Source organism: Chlorocebus sabaeus, chromosome 8 (assembly GCF_047675955.1).
Source record: "Chlorocebus sabaeus isolate Y175 chromosome 8, mChlSab1.0.hap1, whole genome shotgun sequence".
Lineage (NCBI taxonomy): Eukaryota > Metazoa > Chordata > Mammalia > Primates > Cercopithecidae > Chlorocebus > Chlorocebus sabaeus.
The window spans coordinates 41,300,672-41,317,014 of record NC_132911.1 but is presented as its reverse complement, the minus strand read 5'-3'; the positions used below and the strand labels follow the sequence as shown (position 1 = coordinate 41,317,014).

At 44.3% G+C, this 16,343-nt stretch overlaps 1 pseudogene; it reads right to left on the bottom strand.

Annotated features, from left to right (window-relative positions):
- Positions 1–14,868: 14,868 nt before the first annotated feature.
- On the bottom strand, positions 14,869–16,320 carry LOC103215674 (keratin, type I cytoskeletal 18 pseudogene; annotated as a pseudogene).
- Positions 16,321–16,343: the final 23 nt, after the last annotated feature.

Genomic DNA, 16,343 nt, shown 5'->3' with positions numbered 1-16,343 from the left:
CCCAGTTGTTCCATTCTCCAGATGTCTGGGTTGAATGAGCCTTCAGGTGATTCCAGCTCTGAGGCTTCAAACTGTCCCAGCTAAGATGAAGGGAGCAGAGATGAGCTTCTCTGCTGAGCCCTGCCCAAATGGCAGATTTGTGAGCAAAATAAGTATTGTTGTTGTTTTAGGCCCTATGTTTTGGAGTGGTTTGTTATGTAGCATTCGATGACTGAAACAGTGGTCTTTGAGCACAATCCTATTCTTCCATAATTCTCATTACCAAATAGCTTTTCAATGATGTTTATTAATATTCCTTAAGTGTTACAGATTTGAGTCCAAGCATAGATAACGTCTCTACACAAATGCCGATTATGTAGTTTATTGATTTAAACACTTCCCTTCTCTGGGTCCAATCACCTTCTCCAATCTCCCCTGCTCCTCCACTGGAGAGCTAGAGCCTGGCTTCTGCTTCGTTACTTAATAGAGGTGTGACCTTAAATGAGTCACTTTGGATTTCAGCCACACCACCTTTTTGTTGTTGTTGTTGTTGTTAGATGATGTTTTGCTTTTGTCCCTCAGGCTGAAGTCCAGTGGTGCGATCTTGGCTCACTACAACCTGTGCCTCCCGAGTTCAAGCAATTCTCCTGCCTCAGCCTCCTGAGTAGCTGGGATTACAGGCATGTGCCACCGCACTGGGCTAATTTTTGTATTTTTAGTAGAGATGGGGTTTCATCATGTTGGCCAGGCTGGTCTTGAACTCTTGACCTCAAGTGATCTGCCCACCTAGGCAGGATTACAGGAGTAGGATTACAGGAGTGAGCCACCACACCCAGCCATCAGTCATACCACCTTTTTTTTTTTCACTCTGTCACCCAGGCTGAAGTGCAATGGCGTGATCGCAGCTCACTGCAATCTCCACCTTCCAGGTTCTCCTGCCTCAGCCTCCCCAGTAGCTGGGGCTACAGATGCGTGCCCCCGCACCTGGCTAATTTTTGTATTTTTAGTAGAGATTGGGTTTTGCCGTGGTCGCCAGGCTGGTCTCGAACTCCTGACCTCAAGTGATCCACCTGTCTCAGCCTCCCAAAGTGCTGGGATTACTGGAGTGATCTACCACGCCTGGCTAGTCACACTACCCTTTACACAAGAATAATATGTGTCTGCCTGAAGACAGAGGGACAGACCAAAAAATTGAGGGACCCCTTTCACTTCTAAGATCTTTGATTACAACTAATATTCATTAGACAAAAACACTTCTAGAGGAAATGAGTTGGCAGTAAAATATTTCTACTATGTAGAGAAGGGTTATTAAAAGAAATGCCAAAGCAACACACAAACTTTCGGTGAAAGTGTTGATCGTTTGGCACTGTAAAGTTCAGGAAGGTGGTAGAAAAGAGGTCTTCAGTTACATTATGCAGAATGAAGAGAAAAATCAGGAACATCTGGTTGATGTGCACCCACTGTCAAGAAGTGTTTTAGAAATAATAAGATAGCCATATAAATGGAATGCGATTCATTAAAATGATCACAGATAAAAGAGGATTACATAGAATGTGATAGCAGGAGGATGAAGTTTGTGGACAGAATTTGCAGGCAAGCTTAGATGTTTTAAATTGCAAGATGAACATACTAACATGAATTCAGACAAGTAAAACATGAAGTTACATCGAAAGAGAAGGAAAAAGCTACTGCCCAAAGTGGAAGAGGAGGATACAGAAAATAGGATCCTATACAGCTGAAGAAAGTGACAAGCGACAGCAATTTCCAGATATTCTCAGTGAAGATGCTAATGGAAATTATAGACACAGCAAATAGAAACAGCCAAAATATTTGTGGGCAGCCATACATTATTATTATTATTGTTATTATTTATTATTTTTTTGGAGATGGAGTCTCGCTCTGTCTCCCAGGCTAGAGTACAGTGGCACAATCTCAGTTCACTGCCCGCTCTGCCTCCTAGGTTCACGTCATTCTCATGCCTCAGCCTTCCAAGTAGCTGGGACTACAGGCGCCTGCCACCATGCCCGACTAATCTTTTGTATTTTTAGTAGAGATGGGGTTTCACTGTGTTAGCCAGGATGGTCTCGATCTCCTGACCTCGTGATCTGCCCGTCTCGGCCTCCCAAAGTGCTAGGATTACAGGTGTGAGCCACCACGCCTGGCCCAGCCATACATTATTTTTATTTTTTGAGACAGAGTCTCGCTCTGTTGCCCAGGCTGGAGTGCAGTGGTGTAATCTTAGTTCACTGCAACCTCTGCCTCTCAGGTTCAAGCGATTCTCGTGCCTCAGCCTCCAGAGTAGCTGGGATTACAGGTGTGCACCTCTATGCCTGGCTAATTTTTGTGGTTTTAGTAGAGATGAGATTTCCCCATGTTGGACAGGCTGGTCTTGAACTCCTGACCTCAGGTGATCTGCCCACCTCAGCCTCCCAAAGTGCTGGGATTATAGGCATGAGCCACTGCTCCCGGCCAAAAAGATACATTATTAATGAGAACAAATTTAATTTTTTTAATCACAAAGGAAAAACGACAGTAAATACTATATATCTATACAGAATTGTGAACTTTCTGGAGAAAGATGCTTTCAGAATACAAGTGATGGCATTATTATTGTTCTCATATCACTGCCCTTGCTTGTTTGGTCAACAGCTGTTTCTCAGGGGTCCCTTTTCCTGAATTCCATCACATTCTTGGTCTCACTGCCCTGGGAACCAAAGCATTAAGATTTGGGAGTGTATTAGTTAAGTAGAGTTTAACTCCCAGTTTTTCTGAATGCATGAAGATTGGCACTACAGACAGCCATGTAAGAAGACAGCCTGCATTTTTTTTTGAGACAGAGTCTTGCTCTGTCACCAGGCTGGAGTGCAGTGGCATGATCTCGGCTCACTGCAACCTCTGCCTCCTGGGTTCAAGTGATTCTCGTGCCTCAGCCTCCCAAGTAGCTGGGATTACAGGCGCCTGCCACCACGCCTGGCTAATTTTTGTATTTTTAGTGGAAACAGGGTTTCACCATGTTGACCAGGATGGTCTCGATCTCCTGACATCGTGATCCACCTACCTTGGCCTCCCAAAGTGCTTTAAGAAAGGCAGAAAAGTGCGCTTAGGCTGTTTAATCTTAGCCTCATAAGGAAAGCTATTGGCTGGTGAACTTACACGTATTTTTCTGGCCAATGATAACACCCAATACCTGCTGTATGGCCAGGATACTGGAGAACTCAGGAAGCCGGTCAAGACTTGGGTCTCCCTTACAAACGTAAAATCTGGGCAATTCATGATATTCCTAATTCCTTTGCTGTCCTCAGACCCTAGGTCCTCTGAAACTCTGTAAGGAGATACAAAAACTATCTGCCCCTTTGCTTGTTGCAGAATATAAAATAATCATACAAAATTTTTAAAAATTAAATCTATCTTCTGAAACACTGTGGCCAACATAGCATTTAGCAGGTTGAGTAAGATTCTTTTCCTAATGATTTTCTGAATATGTCAAGCAAAGAGAAAGGTGACCTTTCTATAAAGAAATTCATGTGCCTTTATATCATGGGCATCTTTGATGAGAAGCTTATGTGCCTAAGTGCTGGGCAAGTCTATTTATTTATTTATTTATTTGCGATGGACCCTCACTCTGTCGCCCAGGCTGGACTGCAGTGGTGTGATCTCGGCTCACTGCAATGGCACAATCTTGGCTCATTGCAACCTCTGCCGCCCGGGTTCAAGCAATTCTCCTGCCTTAGCCTCCTGAGTAGCTGGGATTACAGGCGCCTGCCACTGCATCCAGCTAACTTTTGTATTTTTAGAGACGGGGTTTCTTGGTCAGGCTAGTCTTGAACTCCTGACCTTGTGATCCATCCGCCTCGGCCTCCCAAAGTGCTGGGATTACAGGCATGAGCCACCGTGCCCAGCCTAAGTCTTCATATTTATTAACATCTATATAGTTTACCTGAGAGATCTTGAGGGACTCATCCTAAGGTCTAAATGAAAGCCAGGCCAAACTCAATCTCTTTTTCTCTCTGGCTGGATCGCAATGGGACAATTATGACTCACTGCAGCCTCAAACTCCTGGGCTCAAGCAATCCTCCCACCTCAGCCTCCCAAGTAGCTGGGACCACAGGTGTGCGCCACCATGCCTGGCTAATTTTTCTTTTTATTATTTTTTGTGGAGATGGGGTTTCACTATGTTGCCCAGGCCGGTCTTGAAGTCCTGGCCTCAAGCGATCCTCCTGCCTCAGCCTCCTAAAGTGTTTGGGATTACAGGCATGAACCTCTGCACCCAGCCCAAACTCAGTATTTCTAAATGCTTGCACCTTAGGGCCATGCGTGCTCTCTCTCTCTCTTTTCCCATAGTGATAGGAAAAGGTCTGATTATAGTCAAAGTAAAGGGTAAAGGGTAACCTTGCTCAAGACTGTGCTCCGTATCAAAATTTCATTTATTGTCTTGAATTTTAATGTCTTTCTTTTCTTTGTGTTAATGAATCATAGACATGGGCACCATTTTGATAACTTTTATTTATTTATTTATTTATTTATTTATTTATTTATTTATTTGAGATAAGGTCTGTCTCTGTCACTCAGGCTGGAGTGCGGTGGTGTGATCTTGGCTCACTGCAGCCTCCACCTCTTGGGTTCAAGCGATTCTTGTGTCTCAGTCTCCCGAATAGCTGGGATTATAGGTGCGTGCCACCATGCCTGGGTAATTTTTGTATTTTTAGTAGAGACAGAGCTTCGCCATGTTGGCCAGGCTGGTCTTGAACTCCTGACATCAAGTGATCTGTCCCCCTCAGCCTCGGGAAGTGCTGGGATTACAGGCATGAGCCACTGTGCCCGACCCGTTTTGAGAACTTTAGACTAACAGTTATTGAAGTAATTGTTTTCTGTGGGAGAACTCTTAAATAGAATTTATTCATCTGTATACGTTGACCCTTGAACAACATGGATTTGAACCACGGAGATTCACTTACATGTGGGGTTTTTTTTTTTCAAGTAAGTTTCACCAGTGTGCCTGCCTCCCTTTCCACCTCCTCTGCCTCATCTGCCTCTGCCACCCATGAGACAGCAAGACCAACCCCTCTTTCCTTCTTTTTATAATTTTAATCTATTTATTATTATTTTTTATACAGATGAGGTCTCCCTAGGTTGCCCAGGTTGGTCTCAGACTACTGGGCTCAAGCAGTCCTCCTGCCCAGGCCCCGAAAAGTGCTGGGATTAGAGGCGTGAGCCACCGTGGCTGGCCGCCTCCTTCCTTCTTATGAAGACCTTTATGATGCTTCACTTCCACTTCATGAATAGTAAATATATTTTCTCTGCATTAGATTCTTAGTAACATATTCATTTCTCTAGCTTACTTTATTGTAAGAACATAGTATATAACACGTATAACATTAAAATGTGTTAATTGACTGTTTATGCTATGGGTTAGGGTTCCAGTCAACAGTAGGCTATTAGTAGAGCCCAGGCGCAGTGACTCACACTTGTAATTCCAACACATTGGGAGGCTGAGGCAGGCGGATTACTTGAGGTCAGGAGTTCAAGACCAGTCTGGCCAACATGGTGAAACCTTGTCTCTACTAAAAATACAAAAATTAGCTGTGGTAGCATTTACTTGTAGTCCCAGCTGCTTGAGAGGCTGAGATGGGAGGATCACTTGAACCCGGGAGGCGGAGGTCACAGTGAATTGTGCCACTGCACTAACCTGGGCGACAGAGTGAGACTCCACGCCCCCCCCCCCCCAAAAAAAAACGTTGTACGAAGCTGGGAATGAGAATGGTGGCTCACACCTGTAATCCTGGTGCTTTGGGAGGCCAACGTAGGAGGATTGCTTGAAACCAGGAGTTTGAGACTAGCCTGTGCAACACAGTAAGACCCTGTCTCTACAAAAAGGAGAAGATTGCTTGAGCCCAGGAGTCCGAGGCTGCAGTGAGCTATGATTGTGCCACTGCACACCAACTTGGGCAATAGAACGAGATCCTGTCTCTTAAAAAAAAAAAAAAATGCAGATTTTTGACGTGCAGGAATTTAGTGCCCCTAACACCTGAGTTGTTCAAGACTCAACTATATAGGTCATGGTTTTCTTGAGCTGACAAAATACAGTAAAATTCATTTAAAGTTATTCCTAAATTCTGGCCAGGCATGGTAGTTGATGCCTGTAATCCCAGCACTTTGGGAGGCCTAAGCAAGCAGATCACTTGAGGCCAGGAGTTCGAGACCAACCTGACCAACATGGTGAAACCCTATCTCTACTAAAAATACAAAAATTAGCTGAACGTGGTGGTGCACTCCTGTAGTCCCAGCTAGTCAGGAGACTGAGACATGAAAATTGCTTGAACTTGGGAGGTAGAGGTTGCAGCAAGCTGAGATCACACCATTGTACTCCAGCCTGGGCGACAAAGTGAGAACTTTGTCTCAAAAAAAATAAAAAAATAAAAAAATAAATTATTCCTAAGTTCCAAACTTTTAAATTAGAATTACAAAGATGGAATTACAATTACAATTGTTGTCATTATTTTCCTTTTACATGTAGTGTCTATGAATTATACATCTCTTAAGATGTCAATACTTGAAATCATAAGGAATACGAGGCCTAGGCTGGGTGCAGTGGCTCACGCCTGTAATCCCAGCACTTTGGGAGGCCGAGGTGGGCAGATCACCTGAGGTCAGGAGTTTGAGACCAGCCTGGCCAACATGGTGAAACCCTGTCTCTACTGAAAATACAAAAATTAGCCGGGTGTGGTGGCGGGTGCCTGAAGTCCCAGCTATTCGGGAGGCTGAGTCAGGAGAATTGCTTGAACCTTGGAGGTGGAGGTTGCAGTGAGCCGAGATGGCACCATTGCACTCCATATGGGTAACAAAGCAAGACTGTCTCCAAAAAAAAAGAGGCCTAACAGGAGAAGATTGTGAAATTTTAAATTTGTGACATCTTAAAAACTTCTGGGTTATGATAGGTTTCTTTACTGAAACACTTCCAGGTTTCTCACCGGTAAAAGTAAATATCTTAATTGAGTTCGACATTCACCCGCTATTTATCAGAAGGCTAGAGAACAGGATGATTATGTTCCATGCCACATACCGTTATCTGAGTATTTTACTACTAACTTAGCTCAGAACAGATAATGAAATAATTCCACCTTTAGAGTATCCCAAAGTGATAGAAATTATTAGATTTTTCAGTTTATTTCAGTTCAGTTATGAAAATACTGAAGTCTGGTCATGCAATTGTGTTAATTGTTGATATTTTTTGAAATAAGAACCAGAAGCCTTGAGTCATTTGGTCTATTATTGCTGATCTTGCTGTGAACAGCTGTGATGCTATGAGTTGCTAACTCATTGGAATCAGTAAGATTTGGATGTGACCCATGGAGCTGTAAGGGCTGCTGTTGCCTTTGACTTTTCTCTGTGAAGCAGGATCATGCTTTCCTAGTCATCCTCTCTTTGCTTTGTATTAGACATGTTTACTTTCGGTGAAAATTCAGCTTGACCCTGAACTTTACCCTTGGCTATAACCTGCTTCTAGGCTGGAATTTTAATTCATTTATTTTAGAGTTCTACTCATATACTTGTAAGCATGAAAAAGCCACTTTTTTTTCATATTTTCCACCTTTTTTAGGGGGTTATAATTAGAATGGCAGAGCTCAGAGGCTAGTCCCTGTTGACAATCAGTGGAACCAATGAGCTGAACAGGCTTGGAGACTTTGAGGAAATTGAAGGGAATCCCAGGGGGTGGTGGTTATTGTATCCAAGTTATCAAAGCCATTCATAATACTGAAGATGTTAACTGTTGTGCATGGTATTTAGGATATGGTAATCCATATTGACAAGTACAAGTCGTTGGTTCTTTTTAGGCATTTGAAAAAGTACGAATGATAAGAAGCCATATAACATGACAAACTCAACCTAAGTCTGTTATGCTCCTGTTTCTGACCTCATTCCTGTTCCTTACACTCTAGATGTAACCTGTATCTTCAACTTGGTGCTTATTGTTCCTATGAATAATGTTTTTGTTTTGTTTTTAATAGAGACAGGGTCTCGTTCTGTCACCAGGCCAGAGTACAGCCCACTGTAGCTTTGACCTCCTGGGCTTAAGTGATCCTCCTGCTTCACTGTCCTGAGTAGCTGGGACTACAGGCATGCGTCACCACGCATGGCTCATTTGTTGTTGTTTTTTTTTTTTTGTATTTTTGGGTTTTTTTTTTTTTGAGATGGAGTCTTGCCCTGTCGCCCAGGCTGGAGTGCAATGGTATGATCTTGGCTCACTGCAACCTCCACCTCCCGGGTTCAAACAATTCTCCTGCCTCCGCCTCTCAACTGGCTGGGACTACAGGCGCCCACCACCACGCTCAGCTAATTTTTGTATTTTTAGTAGAGATGGGGTTTCACCATGTTGGCCAGGATGGTCTCGAACTCCTGACCTCAAGTGATCTGCCCGCCTCGGCCTCCCAAAGTGGTGGGATTACAGGCGTGAGCCACTGTGCCTGGCTGCTAATTTGTTTTTTGTCTCACTATGTTGCCTAGGTTGGTCTCAAACTCCTGGCCTCACCAATCCTCCTACCTTGGCCTCCCAAGGTGCTGGGATTCCAGGTGTGAGCCACTGTGCCTGGCCTGTTCCCAGAAATGTTTTTAAATTTGGCTGTGTACCCCAAAATAATATGGTAATATAAGCTGTGTGTGTGTGTAGTCATGGCATCAATTAGCATAACTCAGGAAATGTGCTCATAAAACAAGTTGATTTTTTCTCTACATTTATTTGTTGGGGATAGTTCTTCCCCTGCCACTGGACAAAAACTGATTACTCTTGTCACTCTGCTTAAAAAAAAAAAAAAAAGGGTTCCATGATCTCCTTAAGTACCATTCAGTAATTAAAATATATAATCAAAACTTCCTCCCTCCCTCCTGGGAAACGGTGCCACACTGTGGGCTTAGCATGAGTCTCCATTGGCCAATTGGGCTGCCGGCAGTAGCAGTGGCCAGGTCAGCCATGATGGAGGAGGCCCATTTTGTGGAGCCTTTTGCACACTTCATCCTTGCCGTGTCCACCTTTTCACATGGTCCCACTGAGCCAGCACCAGGAAGGCTGGGAAAGAGGTTGACTGTTATCAGAGGACTTTCCACTTCCTTTCCTGCAGTGAGAACCTCCCTGCAGGGATGCTGTGCGGTGGGCATATGCAACATATGAATTTCTTCACCTTCTATGCCCACTCCTAGAGTGCGTCCATATAGAGTTTCTCTCCTCTTCCTCACCAGCCTCCAGTTGTATCTTTCCAGATCCCTAAGCAGCTGTCTAAATAGTTAGCCACTCCTGTGACGCAGTGTCCCACGCTCAGGTACCCTGCTGATGCCTCCCTTGCCTGAACCCTACCAGAAGTGACAGGGCAAGGAAGCCAGGTTGATGCAGCCTGCTCAGATTAGTCTTCTAGAACATAAGGAGCACAGGGAAGGAAAAAAGGTATGAGAGACAAAAGGATCCAGGACACCATGCATGCTGAGGTCTGTGTGCAGGTCTCTCTTCTGTTCCATCATCCGTGAGCCTATTCTTGCACCAATGAGACACATCTCAGCTACTACAACTTCATGTCTTGCTAGACACAGGGCATATCTCTTCACCTTTTCTAAAACCAGCATGTCAAGTTCCATTGAAAACCTTGTTGGGACCTGGATTGCCAGGCAAATATTTTTCTCAATTTTTACTAAGCTTATCTGTTTGCTTTTTTTTTTTTTTTTTTTTTTTTTTTTTTTAAAGACGGCGTCTCACTCTGTCACCCAGGCTGGAGTGCAGTGGCATGATCTCGGCTCACTGCAACCTCCGCCTTCCCGGGTTCAAGCGATTCTCCTGCCTCAGCCCAACTGGGATTACAGGTGTCCACCACCACACCCAGCTAAATTTTTTTTTTTTTTTTTGTATTTTTAGTACAGACAGAGTTTCACCATGTTGGCCAGGCTGGTCTCAAACTCCTGACCTCATGATCCACCCGCCTCAGCCTCCCAAAGTGCTGGGATTACAGGCATGAGCCACCGCACCTGGCCAAGGTTATCTGTTAAATGAAATGATCAGATCGAATTTTACCCTCTGAGCCTAAATGCTGGCTTTGGTCTCAGAGGCATTTTTACTTGCTGTCTTAACTGCTGCATGGAGTTAATACACAGCTGTGTATTACTCTGGCAGCACGTTTCCTTAATGGAAAACTTGTGGTCACTTCAAAATCTACACAGTACTTGGGAATAGAAAACAACTATTCCCTTTCTATTCCTTGGGAATAGAAAACAACTTGTCACAAGCAAATTTCCTCAGGGAGCCCCTGTCAGGGATCTGATAGTTTTACATTTATAGCTCTTGCTGGCAGGGGCTAGTTAAGTTTCTATATTCAAGATGGCTGCTCTGGGGTTTCTGGTTACTTAAAAGGTGATTTTTCCTATCCTGAAATAGTCCCTCCATGTCATTAAACATTAAGTGAAGATCTTTTCTGCAATATTAAAAATCCCCCAAAACATGCTTTCCTAATTGTGTGCGTGTGTGTGTGTGGTGTGTGTTGTTGTTGTTGTTTTTGAGACAGGATCTCATTCTGTCACCCAGGCTGGAGTGCAGTGGCATGATCTCAGCTCACTGCAGCCTTGACCTCTCAGGCTCAAGCGATCCTCCCACCTCAGCCCTGCAAGTAGCTGGGACCACAGGCGTGGGCCACCATGCCCGACTAATTTTTGTGTATTTTGTAGAGACAAGGTTTCGCTGTTGCCCAGGCTGGTCTCAACTTCCGGGCTCAAGTAATCCGCCCACCTTGGCCCCTCAGAGTGCTGGGATGATAGGCGTGAGCCCAGCCCCTACGTTTTTGTTTTTGTTTTTGTTTTGAGATGGAGTCTTGCTCTGTTGCCCAGGCTGGAGTGCAGTGGCGCGATCTTGGCTCACTGCAGCCTCTGCCTCCCAGGTTCAAGCTATTCTCCTGCCTCAGTCTCCTGGGTAGCTGGGATTACAGGTGCTTGCCACCACGCCTGGCTAATTTTTGTATTTTCAGTAGAGATGGGGTTTCACCATGTTGGCCAGGCTGGCCTCAAATTCCTGACCTCAAGTGATCCACCCACTTCGGCCTCCCAAAGTGTTGGGATTATAGGCGTGAGCCACCGTGCCTGGCCTGGCCCCTAATTGTTAACTGAAGCACTCCTCATTTTAAAATTAGAAACGAGAATCACAGATGTTGGTTTTCAAACACATAATCCTTCAAACATCTAAGAAAATAGAAACTGGACTAAGTAAAACATTTGTAGATTTTATGAGATAAACAAAGATATGCAAGTTGTGCACATGAATCCTTTCGTTGGGAGGAAAAGATCACGTCTCTTTCTCGGCCCTTGCACATCCCAGAATCTGAGCTTCTAGTTATGTTGTTTGACACTCGGCTGCTCCGTGAAGAGTAATTACCAAAACATTTTGAATACAAATTATTATCATTTCCTGGCAGTAAACAGGTCTGTTAAAACATGAAGCGAGAGAATATATACATGAACAGAAACAGAAAGATCAAGAACAACAGATACAGCAGCTAATAGGTGGATTTTTAGGTCTCTTTCTGCCTTTTTTTTTTTTTTTTTTTTTTAAAGAACTCTTTGTAGGTAAAACAAAGAATTTCTTCAAAGGTAGTTTATGAATCTGAAGATTAAAGATTTCACTAGCAAAGTAAAATGTGACAGCACAAAGTTAGATCTAAGTTACTGGGTCAATAAATCCTTTTATTGCTCAGATACTATTTTTTTAAAAACCCACAACATCCTACTAGCATAAACTTGTTTTCACTTGACAATAACCCTTAACCAAAGATCTTTGGTAGTACCTAACTTGTAAAAACTATTTTGTTTTTTCAACAAAACAAATAGTTTTTTCAAAATGGAGGCTTAAAAGTGTGAAGAGTAGGCATTAAGTTCCCACGGGGCTTCCTGGTTCCAGGCAGAATTTCACAGAACTTCGTATCTGCAGCATTTGAGGTATATATACAGGAAGAACTTAGGATATAATTCAGAAGAGCCAAGATCTTTCTTTTGGTTCTGTAATTCTGTGCCTACTCATTTTGGAGCAAAATACATGTATTGCTGTACCCCTAACAATCCTAGCATGTAGGTGGTTCACAATCCGCATTTTAGCATTCCCAACAATCCACAGCAATGGGATGTTATTCAGATGTTTGCCGTTCTCTACACATTTCCAAGTTTTGAGTACAGTACTGGAGAGTACCATCATAAAGCCATTTATTCCAGCTCTTGAGGGTGGGGTAGAATAAAATCGTTCACACTGACACCCTTGTACATTAAAGGTGGTCACCGTGTAATGGTTATAGTCATCGATGTTTATCCTTCCAGCAAGTACACATGAGGACGGGGATCACTTTGGCCTGTTTCAGTTGGTGTTTGCACTACAGAGTAGTCTCTGGTGATGTTACACTACAAGCCTTCTTGATTCATTTTATCTAATGAGTGAGAAGCACCTTTTTTCATATTTTACATAACTTTGTAAAATATTTTACATAACTTTGATTTTACATAGAGAAATTCAGTAGCAAGAACTCAAATGAGTACCAAGTATGGTTTGTGCATTATTAGGTCCTTAGAGAATTTTGAAAAGTGGAAATTATCTGAAAATAAACTTTTATCAGAAGACTAAGTTAAAAGAATTAGGAGAAATAGACTTCTAAGTTTTCCAGTTTCAATGATAGCTAGATTTAACGTTACACAGAGAACAATACAGGCCAAAGTATGAGCAGAAGACTTATTTATTATTTACACTACCCAACTCAGAGGTTTCGATGCAATTCCTTTCCTTTCCCTGGGAATTCCTAATCTAGAATTAAAGGGCATTGGGATCCTCAAGGGTACTTATCTCCAGGCAACAGTCCACTCTATTGGAGGTTAAACCACAGATATCTCCTCCCAGTTTTAGAAGACTTTACCAAGGGAGCACACAAATCACTGCCTATCAAAAGCCAGACAAACACTGCACTAATCCAGGTGTAGCATCGTAATTCTATTCTGATGTTAATGACCTGATGGGTCAACTTACCTCTTATTCATTTATTCATTTCACAAATATGTGAGAGCTAAGTATCTGTAGCACTGTGTATGAGGATGCATGGAGTGTGGGGTGGACGCAAGGTTAAGTAGGAAACCACCTCTGCCCTCATGGAATGTACAGTCTCCTTTGTTGGGAGGGGGAAGGAAGCTGGTGCAGGGGAGAGGAGGTAAGTATAAATCACACATGGCACTAATACTCTGATTTCCTTTGACATTAAAACAAATAACAAAAAACAAAGCATGTTACTCCTGGGAAACTGTAGCTTTAACTTATGCTAGGGGCCAGGGCTAAGTGGAATACGGAAGACATTTAATTGAGGTGTTATGACCTCTTTTTTGACTCCTGGCTATATACATATTATTTACTATGAGTTTCACTAGATAAGGAGAGACACTGAACATTTTAAAATAGGAAAATAAGCTTACAAAAGAAAGTTGGAATATGGACTGTAACTTCTGAGTTGTTAATTTTCTACAAATCTACCTTATTTAAAAGAAATGGAGTCTGGGCCGGGTGCAGTGGCTCACACCTGTAATCCCAGCACTTTGGGAGGCTGAGGCCGGCGGATCATCTGAGGTCAGGAATTCTAGACCATCCTGGCCAATATGTCGAAACCCTGTCTCTACTAAAAATTGCACCACTGCACTCCAGCCTGGATGATAAGAGCAAAACTCCGTCTCGAAAACAAAAAACTAAACAACGGAGTCTGTATTTGGATTGTTTGTAACGCAATGCTTGAGGGGATGAGTAGCCCATTTGACATAATGTAACTATTACGCATTGCATGCCTGTATCAAAACATCTCATGTACACCATGAATGTAGACACCTATGTACCTAGAAAAATAAAAATGTAAAAAAAACCCCACACTAGACGGGCGGATCACGAGGTCAGGAGATCAAGACCATCCTGGCTAACACGGTGAAACCCCGTCTCTACTAAAAAATACAAAAATCTAGCCGGGCGAGGTGGCGGGCGCCTGTAGTCCCAGCTACTCGGGAGGCTGAGGCAGGAGAATGGCGTGAACCCGGGAGGCGGAGCTTGCAGTGAGCTGAGATCCGGCCACTGCACTCCAGCCTGGGCGACAGAGCGAAACTCCGCCTCAAAAAAAAAAAAAAACAAAACAAAAAAACCCCACACTGAGTCATCAGGTGATCCAAGATAGTAACAATAACTGTGATGCCTTTTTCCTAATGAAACATGTCAATGTCTTATTTCTTTAAATACTTTTTTTTTTTTTTTTTTTTTTTTTTGAGACGGAGTCTTGCTCTGTAGCCCGGACTGGAGTGCAGTGGCCGGATCTCAGCTCACTGCAAGCTCCGCCTCCCGGGTTCTCGCCATTCTCCTGCCTCTACAGGCGCCCGCCACCTCGCCCGGCTAGTTTTTTGTATTTTTAGTAGAGACGGGGTTTCACCGTGTTAGCCAGGATGGTCTTAAATACGTTTTTTAGGCCAGGCATGGTGGCTCGGACCTGTAATTCCAGCACTTTGGGAGGCCGAGGCAGGCAGATCACCTCAGATCAGGAGTTTGAGACCAGCCTGGCCAACATGGTGAAACCCCATCTCTACTAAAAATAAATTAGCTGGGCATGGTGGTGGGCGCCTGTAATCCAGCTACTCGGGAGGCTGAGGCAGGAGAATCACTTGAATCCGGGAGGTGGAGTTTGCAATGAGCCGAGATGGTGCCATTGCACTCCAGCCTGGGCAAAAAGCAAAAGTCCATCTTAAAAAAGTAAGTACATTTGTTAATTATCATGGACTATTCCTTGATTTTTTTTTTTTTTTTTTTTTTTGACCTCTGAACTTTTTATTGGCCTCTTGCTCCCCAAAGGGTACCCTGCTTCTGCTGGCTTAATGTCCCAGAACTTTGGTGTCGCTGGTCTCAGACACCACTTTGCTATCCACTATCCCTGGTCTTTTGGATTGTTTGCATGGAGTGGCTGCCGTCCAGGGCATCACCAAGATTGAGGCCCTCGCTGTCTTCCAGCAGGCGGCAATAGGTGGCGATCTCAGCCTCCAGCTTGACTTTGATGTTCAGCAGGTTCTCGTACTCCTGGACCTTGCGCTGGCCCTCTGCCCAGGTCTGTGCCAGCTTCGACTCCAGGTGCAGCAGGATTCCATTGAGCTGCTCCATCTGCAGGGCATAGCGGGCCTCCACCTACCTCAGGCTGTTTTCCAAGCTGGTCTACAGATCTCTCATTGAGTCCAGGTCGATCTCCAAGCACTGGACTGTATGTCTCAGGTCCATGAGTGTCACCTCCGACCTTAGCAGACTGAGTGGTGACCACTGTGGTCCTCTCCTCAATCTGCTGAGACCAGTACTTGTCTAGCTTGTCTGGGTTCCTCCGAGACAGCTCGTCCTATTGGGCCCTGATGTCTGCCATGATCTTGGGGAGGACTTGAGATTTGGGGGCATCTACCTCCACGGCCAACCCAGAGTTGGCAATTTGGACTTGCAGGTCTTTTACTTCCTCTTCGTGGTTCTTCTTCATGAGAAGCAGTTCCTCAAGAGCCCCATCTCTGTCTCCAGCTGCAGCGGAGTGACATTGGTGTCATTAGTGACCTTGCGGAGCCCATGGACGTTGCTCTCCACAGACTGGTGCATGGACAGCTCTGTCTCATACTTGACTCTAATGTCATCAACAGCTAGACGGGCATTGTCAATCTGCAGAATGATGTGGACATTGTCCACAGTATTTGCAAAGATCTGAGCCCTCAGGTCCTTGATGGTCTTGAAGTAATGGCCCCAGTCTCTGACATGGGGTCCCTTCTCCAGATACTCCTGGATTTTGCTCTCCAGCCTCCAGTTCTCGGTCTCCAGGCTCCTCACTCTGTCCAGGTAGGCCAGGTGGTCGTTCAGGCTTTGCATGGTCTCCTTTTTGTTCTGGATGCCCCCCATTCCTGCCAAACCCCCAGCCATCCCTGTGGCCAGGCCCCCAGACCCCAAGCTGCACCAGAAACTGGTGGAACAGGACATGGAGATCCGGGAGCCTAAGCCCCTAGTGCCTGCATAGATGCTGGCCGTGCTGCTGACCGGCCGGGTGCCACAGCTGGGTGGCTGGACAGAGCCCAGGGACTGGTAGTTGGTGGAGAAGGTGGAGTGGGTGGTGAAGCTCATGCTGTCCAGGGAAGAGAGCAGGAGGACAGGACTCATGCTTTGTCAACGACTACTCCTTAATTTTTACTTGTAATATACCTGCTCTTGTAAGATAAAGCAGGTAAGAAATTGAGAGGTGTGACATAGAAATGTTAAGATGTTTATTTTAAAACGCTAAGCTACACTGTATGGTACACTACTACAATTCTAGTATTATCTGCCAAATTTA